At 45.8% G+C, this 7,939-nt stretch overlaps 1 long non-coding RNA gene across 1 annotated transcript in view; it reads right to left on the bottom strand.

The window, feature by feature from the left end:
• Positions 1–1,313: 1,313 nt before the first annotated feature.
• Positions 1,314–7,939, bottom strand: part of LOC136016096 (uncharacterized) — a 45,471-nt gene continuing 38,845 nt past the window's right edge. The window contains exon 4 of the long non-coding RNA XR_010613494.1: positions 1,314–1,426. This is a non-coding gene — a long non-coding RNA (uncharacterized LOC136016096). The remainder of the gene's footprint in view (positions 1,427–7,939) is intronic.

The following is a 7,939-nucleotide window of genomic DNA, read 5'->3' as shown; positions in this document are numbered from 1 at the left end:
TTGCCTTTGGAAGCCTTCTTTGCTGTGTAAACCGCTACCATGGGGGACATTTAGAGATGATAAAACCAAGCAAAACTTCAGCTAAATCTCTTGCCTGCATACCCCAAGGAGCAAAGCAGCAATGCTGGAAGCACCATAAGGGTGATGATGCTGTTTCCAAGCACAGCTCATCTTTAACACTGCTTTCTCTCTTATCCTCTTGTGGGTCACCATGGGGCCAGATCAGAGCAACTAATTTCTGTTTTGATACCAGGAGACTGTTCAAAGTATGACATCCTGCCTTTTGGTTTGGCAGGAACTGCCTTCACTTGCAAGGAAAGACTAAAGCAGCCACAGGGACCTCTGAGCCTAGTCCTGGCCAGTTGGTGGAAAATGGGGTGAAACTGGACCTTGGCTTCAGCTCAAGTTTATCCTGTTGCCTGCAAAACCTCTTCGCAGGTCGGCAGATAAATCAGGGTCTTAGCCTGAAAATCTCAGACTGCAGGCTTGAGAACAAGCCCAAGATAGCGTGTTTGCTCAGATGGCTGGGCAGAATTGACTCTGATCTTTCTTATGATGCCCCTACACACAGATACAGCTCCAACTGCTTAGCTGCTAGGTCTCAGAAGCACGGGAGGCTGCAGCAGTGGCCAGCAGCGATCCCTGGGGAGGGACACCTGGAAGGTCTGGACACTCAACACACTTCCACAATCAGCCCAGCTGGTCCAAGGACTTCCACATGCTGTTCTTCTGACATGCAAGAAGGTGGGGAGGCAAAGGGTAATTTCAGCAGAGAAGTCCTAAAATGATGCCTAAGAGTCCCAGAAAAGACTGTGAAAGCCAGCCCCTAGCCCAGCCTTAGATCTGGTCCCTGGGTCTCAGTACTGTCATGTAGCTCTGCAGGGACCAAAGGCCAAATTTTTTGTCATAAAGCATCTCTTCAGAGGGCATTTTCCCAGTATGATAAACACAGGGATACCGGGAAAGAGGGAAAGTGCAACTTGCTGTAATGAAGTGGACAGTCTTTCCAAGATCTGTAAGTCGGTGTCTCTGGATACAGGCAGATACAGGTGGAAAAACTCCACCAACCAGTGCACATCATTCCCTTCTTTTCACCTTCTACAGTATTTTTTAGCGTTTTTTCAAATCCATTTTGTTTTGTTTTATTTTATTTTATTTTATTTTATTTTATTTTATTTTATTTTATTTTATTTTATTTTATTTTATTTTATTTTATTTTATTTTATTTTATTTTATTTTATTTTATTTTATTTTATTATTCCAGAAAGCAGCTGAGCTCTTTTCACAGCTTTCAGCTAGTCATGCTGGTGCCATCAGTATGGACTGAGCCTCCAAATTGGTTCCTGTGTCTCGGGATCTCATAGCAGCTTCATCCCTTTCATTCCACCTGCTCTCCAAACATTGTTTTTTCAGTGATGTACCTGCACTAAATGAAGGGAAGAACCATGTTTGTTATTCTTTAAAATATACCTGATTCCCTTGTTGCATGTATTATTGTCCACTGATGTTTGCATGGCTGCGGGGAGGCCTGGGAAAGGTATTAATGTATCAGGGATTATTTCACTTGCGTACACTCAACAGTAGACAAGACTCAGATGGTTTTTGCATGTATTGCACTTCTCATTTGTAATGCAGTATCTATCAATAAAGCAAAGCAGCTATAACAACCTTCTGACATCTGGTATCTTTTTTTTTTCCCCCACTTTAAGAGCAAGAGAGCTGTAAAACACCCTGAGGATGGAATAGCACAGCAATTCCACAGCTCCTGGTGCAGGCAATGGGGGAGCCCCAGTTTGCAAAGACAAACAGACCCCATGTCCTGTCTGTCATTGCCACTGAGGGGCTGGGAGTGGCTCTCATCCCTTTAGGGCACTGAGGGTGCTCTGTCAGTGAGCAGTGTGCTGTGGGAGACACAACTTCAACATTGAAGAAAGGCACACATCCTCGCAGGAATCTTGGCCCGCTTCACTGCTACGCTCCCAGCTGTGCATGTCCCAAGGAACGTTCGTTCGAGTCATGTCAGCATTTGCAGAGAGCCCTGTCAGAGCCTCTTCCCTTATCTTCTTCTTCTATCTTCTATCCAGCAGTGGACTGAAAGCTGAGGTTTCGAACCTGCCAGGCTCTGGCTCAGGAGCAAGCAGTAGCCTGAAGGCAGGGAATTTCTGAACTAGAGCAGTTTTTGGCTTGGGCAGCATGGAAGGTCAAACTTGACACTCAAAACGGGCTCTTCTTGTCTTAATCTGGCTGTTTGCAGCCCTGGGTTTGGGTTTCCAGGACAGGCAGAGCGTGCAGCAGTGACTGGAGGTGAGCAATCCACTGTAGAGCATCAGTTCCCATGTATGCTCTCCAAAGAGCAACATGGCAAGCAGCATTAGCTGGAAAGAATCAAGCATAACACAGTTTCAGATGAAAAAAAGACACTATTCAAAATATCTGAGTAATTGACAGACAGCAGCAAGAGACATGGGCTGAACTTACACCCTGTCACCAGCAAGAGATCACCTATTTCACTTCATAAAATTACTAGAGATAAATTCGGCAATTCGGCTTGTACTGATTTTCAGAGCTCTCACATCTAGTTCATGAATATGTTTGTGCTTCTTTGCTGGCCAGCTTTAGGAAGAGCAGAGCTCACAATCTGGGACAGTGAGATGAAATAATAAAGCAAAGTATATTCATGCTTTTCCATGGGAGAAGTGCTGGGACAATCTCTGTGCCTCCCTGTGCTCCTACCAGTTTGATTAGACGAAGGCCATGCTGTAAAAGACCACAAGTTTCAGCTGTGTCAGACATGAAAGGAACTGATTTAGGAAGGCAGTCAAGACCTGGGGATCTTGCTACAAAGCTTGTTATTGGAAACAAATATTATTAAAGAAATTAATAATATAATAATAGAGATCTTCCCCAAAGCACCCAGGTTTCTTGTCTTATTGCCTCTACTGGCAGATCAATGGTGTCTTATCACATCTGGTGGCTAGAAACCATCTCCTGACGACCAGATGAAGCCATCCTGATGATATCTGTTCTAATGTCAGCCCTGTCTTTTGTCTTCTCTCCATAGGTGAAGGAGCCATATCCTTCATTTCACCAAGGTGCTATTCCAAGCTCAGCCAGCATTTTGGATCCAATTTTCTTAAGCTCCATGTGAGAAGAACAGGGACCTCTGACGGTGCCCCTCCAACTTCTAGGACAAAGTATCTCCCCATCATCCCCCCCAAAAAAATTTAAAAAATTTAAAAAATCACCAGGAACCGGAATTTTGGATGCTTGGTTTTCCCATCTCAAGCCAGAAGGGCACACTGTTAATGGTAATCTTTGTTTTCTTCACAGCTGGTGCATAGCTGCAAAGGGAGGGAGGCAATTAAGAGAATATTAAGACTTCATCTTCCAAGACGTTGTTGCTTCTGTTCCTCCTCCCGCTCCCCTCTGTTCCCCATGCTTAGCAAAGAAAGCGGCAGGAGTATTATTTCTCAAGGCCTACGCTGACGTCAATACGCAGGGTATTTATTTATGAAATCGAATCTAACAGTGGGGGAGAGAGGAGCAGAGGAAGATGGACGCGCAGAGCTAGCAGCTGCCAAGTTATAATAGAGCAGCAACCTCCCAGTATTTTTCTACCCTCTTTCTGGGGGAGAGATGCAGTGCCCAGAGCTTTGGAGGCCCAGGGAAAGTGAGACAGAAAAGAGGAACAGAAAAGGCAGGCTTAGGATCGAGAGCAAAGGTATGGTAAGGGGAGGACTTGAACAAGATAGTCTTTTTCTGGTTCTGGGATATTTAGGTTCAGTGCTTGTGCAGAGAGGTTAGCACTGCAGACACTTGCCTTCAGGCAGGCTCTGACCAGGCTCTAGAAGCTCTTTCCTCTCAACCTCATTGGTATTTACAAATTGGTATTTAAAAACCAGAGGGAAATTCCAGCCAAACAAATCATTTCTCCTTTTGTTGACCCATTCTTGCTCCCTGTTTCACACTCAGGCAGCAAAACAGCTGTCTGGGGAGCCCTGTACTGAAGTTAACATGAAGATTAAATTATCCCTTGCAGTCAATGAGAAACAGTTTGTCCATTGATGTTACCATTTGCAGAAGCGTAGAAAGATGAAGCTCAGAAGAGTAGTTTCTTTTCTTTCCCAAGAAGATCACAAGCCCCAGTGAGAGCACCCAGATTGGGGAGGAAATCCTGAGGAGCTTGAGGAGCACAGATGACCATGACAATATAATGCCTTCACCTTCAGTTCTTGCAGGTGTTGGGAGAAAGTGCCTTTGGGCATCCCTCACCAGCCTGAAAGTCATGCATGCATATGCACTCCCTCAGGGATGGAAGTTGAGGAGGACAACTTTTGCCTTTGCCTCACCAGCTTGTAAACTGGTGTAAACTAGGTAGGTCTGGGCAGCGGCAAGAGGCAAAGTGAACATGGAAATCAAATTCCCTCTCTTTAACCGTCTGGGCTCCTCCAGGCTTATTGCTGGAAAGCCTTCTCTGTAGAGCTCCTCTCTCAGGTGGAGGAAAGCTTGTTATGCATCATGATGCGCAGCTGAAGGAGCCCAAGTTTGTCGTCTCTGCCTTTCCTGGGATTCCCTTGCTGACTTCCCATTACCATGCACAAAGAGGAGGTGATGCCCTGTGTAAATTCCTCCCTGCAAAGGCTCTGTTCATACCCTTGCAAACAGTGTCAAGGTGTCAGCCAGCTCTAAGCTTATTGTTTCTTCAAAATAAGGGAAGAGAGACACGTTCTGGAGATCCGTTTACAAGTCGGACTATCTCCAGTTATATAATGGCACAAGACTGACTGCCAGCAAATTGTTGTTCTGAGCCAGGGAAGACAATCAGATTGCCTTTCAGGGCAGCCAGCATGCACAATGCAGGCTTTGTGCCACCCTGCCACCAGCCCCAGCATGTGCAAGCGAGCCTGGCTCACCCGTCGTCTTTGGAGGAAGAGGAGCAGAGGGAAAGGAAAAGCCCCTGGCTGCAGAGAGGCAGCACTTACACCTCAGTGGGTACCCCCGCATCCAGGCAGGGATCTCTGCAGAGGGCTGGGGCCGCCAGGGATGGAGCCTGTCTGCAAGCACTTTCCTGTCCCAGCAGTGAAAGGATGACGGTAAATTGGTCGTTGCGTTGCAGGGCAGAGACGGCACTGACCCCTCTGTTGAAAATGGGATGGGAAGTTTCGGTGTCTGGCTTCCTGCGCTTCCTGGTGCGCTGACAGATTTAGGCTCTCACTGAAAGTCCTGGCACTGCCTGCAGAGTCAGTGGAAAAAATGTGGTATCTAGAGATGGGAAATACCAAACCCGCTCAGAAATGCACGGGTGGAAAGGGAAAGGTGGTTTCCGGGTGAACTTGCATTCCTGTCCTCAATGGATGTGGATGGGAGCAGGGCTTTGGAAAATTCAGAATCAGGACTGCTGCAATGCAACTGTTGATGAATGATAGCTGGGTCCTGCTCAGAAACACACCCGAGCCACAATACGCTTCTAGTAGGCTTATGCTACCAGAACTACATGTCTGGCTAAGGGGGAGGGACTTGCCACTGCTGTCCCATTGGCATGGTGGGGCTGGGACATGCCATGGAGCTGCATATGGAAGGCATCCCTCAGCTCTCCTACATGCAACAGCGGCCCTAGTTTCAGCAGGCAATAACGCATGGAGAGAAAAGACGGTCTGAAATAAAATATCTGATGTCGTCAACAGACACAGATTAATTCAGTGGAATTGCTAGTTGCTGCAAGGAGTTAGTGAAAGAAAAACACTGGGAAAAGAACGGCTATCGCTCTGATGAATAAGGGTACGCATAGCTGCATTTCACAGGGGAAATGTTGATAAACATCACTAAACCCTCATGCTTCAGAGGAGCTGAGTGCTGATAGCCCTGGGGCAGAGGAGACTTCTGCTGGCAGCTTGCTAGGGCACTGCAGCCCACACTGAGCACTTTTACCTTGTCCTCTGCAGTGTTGCTACTGGTTTCCTGGAAGTGGAGTGTTTAATTAAATGCACCACTGCTCCAAACCAGTCAAGTAGTTCCTACTTGCCTGGACAAAGGTGCCCATAGACGTTTTTCTGTCAAGAGCATGGCAAGCATCCTTATGGTACTGACACTGGTTGCAAAAGCTATGTGTAAATATCCGCACTGCAGAAATACAGGTGCATCCTCTGCTTGAAGAGCTCCTTCAGTGTTCATGAAGAACATCCGCTCTGAATGCCCAACATACTGTTTACTGGATGTTCAACCCATCCACACGTATGTCAGTAAAACCCTAATGGCAATCATGTACTTGCCTAACACACAATACCTCCCTCAGCCCAGTCCAGCAAAAACAGTTCCCTCTGGAAGTGAGTCATATTTCTTCATCTTTAGAACCACTTCAAGCAATTTATCTTGCAGACTTTCTGACTACATTTACATAAAATGCATCCTTCCTCCCTTTCTATTCCTGGTTTTATGCATGGGGTTATTTTAGATGACGTGCTCAGAGATCACTGTGACACACAGACACACACACACACACAGAGAAGATAGCATGCTATGCTTTTGGTACGTACTCAACAACGTTTATGCAGGTATTGGTTTCCTTGGGCACTTACAATAGATTTACATGCGAGCACAATGAGAGAAAAGGCTAAGATGCTGCTCACTGCCAGAAACTTTGTAAATTTGTCTACAAAGTGCAGTTTGTATGCGTGAATAACATCACAAGACCCCTGGAGGTAAATCTGGGAACATAGGTTACTGGCAAAGTTGAGGAGGTGTAAGGGAGGTTGGGAGGGTGAAGATGCTTCTGGTAATGGCTCATGCACCCGTACAGAACTGTTAGGAACTGTTCCTCCCTGGAATTTAGTGCAGGCTATTAATTATATCCCCATAGTTCTGCCAACACATGAAACTTACAGCATTAGAGCTGGAGCTCAAGCTCTGAGCAAGCTGGAGGTTTTCGTTCACAACTGCAAGATGCAGCAAGACCCTTTGGAGTCTGAGGACAAGTGAGGCCGTATATAAAAATAGCCCAAGTCCTTAATAAATTCCAGCTTATGGATTAGTTTTCTTCTCAACTCAAACAGGTATCTTCAGGTAGAAAAAGAAATGACTGGAAGGTATATGAGAGAGTTTTCTGAGCTTGTGAGTGGCATGGGAGCCGGAATGGGGTAGGCTTTGCTGTCTTCCTGTACAAGAGCAAGCAGATTTACATGAAGTTAATAAGAGCAGGCTGAAAACCAGACAGAAGGAGATAGCTCTTCATGCAACAGGTTGAAGTGGATCTTCTTACCAAAGGATGTTGTGGAAATAAGAAGTTTATATGGATTCAAGGAGAGTTCACGGAAAAGAAATCCATTGAGAGTTACTGAATACATAGAAACTGTATCTGGCTCAGGAAGTTCCTGAACTGAAAATAGTTGGAGGCTGGGGGAGAACTGAGGGGAACAATTGCATATGTTTGCCCTTGTTCTCACTTCTCCCTAGGCTTCCACTCATGGGCTCTGTTGGAGTCCAGATGTTAGGTTAGACAGACCTCTGGTCTGATCTGGTGGATCCTTTTTTATGTCCTTATGTACCTACATATTCATGAAAGATGACTTTATCATGTTGCATGGTTACTTCCCAAAGGTCACCGTCTTCAAGCATCCTCATCTACTCTACATTCACTGCAGTTCAGGCACCACACACACCTTTTTCCAGGCTGCAGTTGACAGAGCAGCTTATAAGATCGTGCCTGCTGGTAGACAAATCTGTTGAATAACTGAAGGTTTGTGATGCCTGCCATATGCATCATCCCCAAGAAGGCCATCACTCTGGGGTTTGATGTTATCAAGTGTCTGGCAATAATATTGATGTTGGACATTGCTACTCCTCTTTCCTCCTTGTTGTCCCACCTGTTGCTATCTCAACAAACAATGTCAAAACTGTTGTGAACTCAACAGTTTGCAATAAATTATAATTTTGCTCTGGTCAC

This window comes from Lathamus discolor, chromosome 6, assembly GCF_037157495.1.
Source record: "Lathamus discolor isolate bLatDis1 chromosome 6, bLatDis1.hap1, whole genome shotgun sequence".
Classification (NCBI taxonomy): Eukaryota; Metazoa; Chordata; class Aves; order Psittaciformes; family Psittacidae; genus Lathamus; species Lathamus discolor.
Note: the sequence above shows the minus strand (reverse complement) of the source record. Positions and strands in the feature narration are given on the sequence as shown.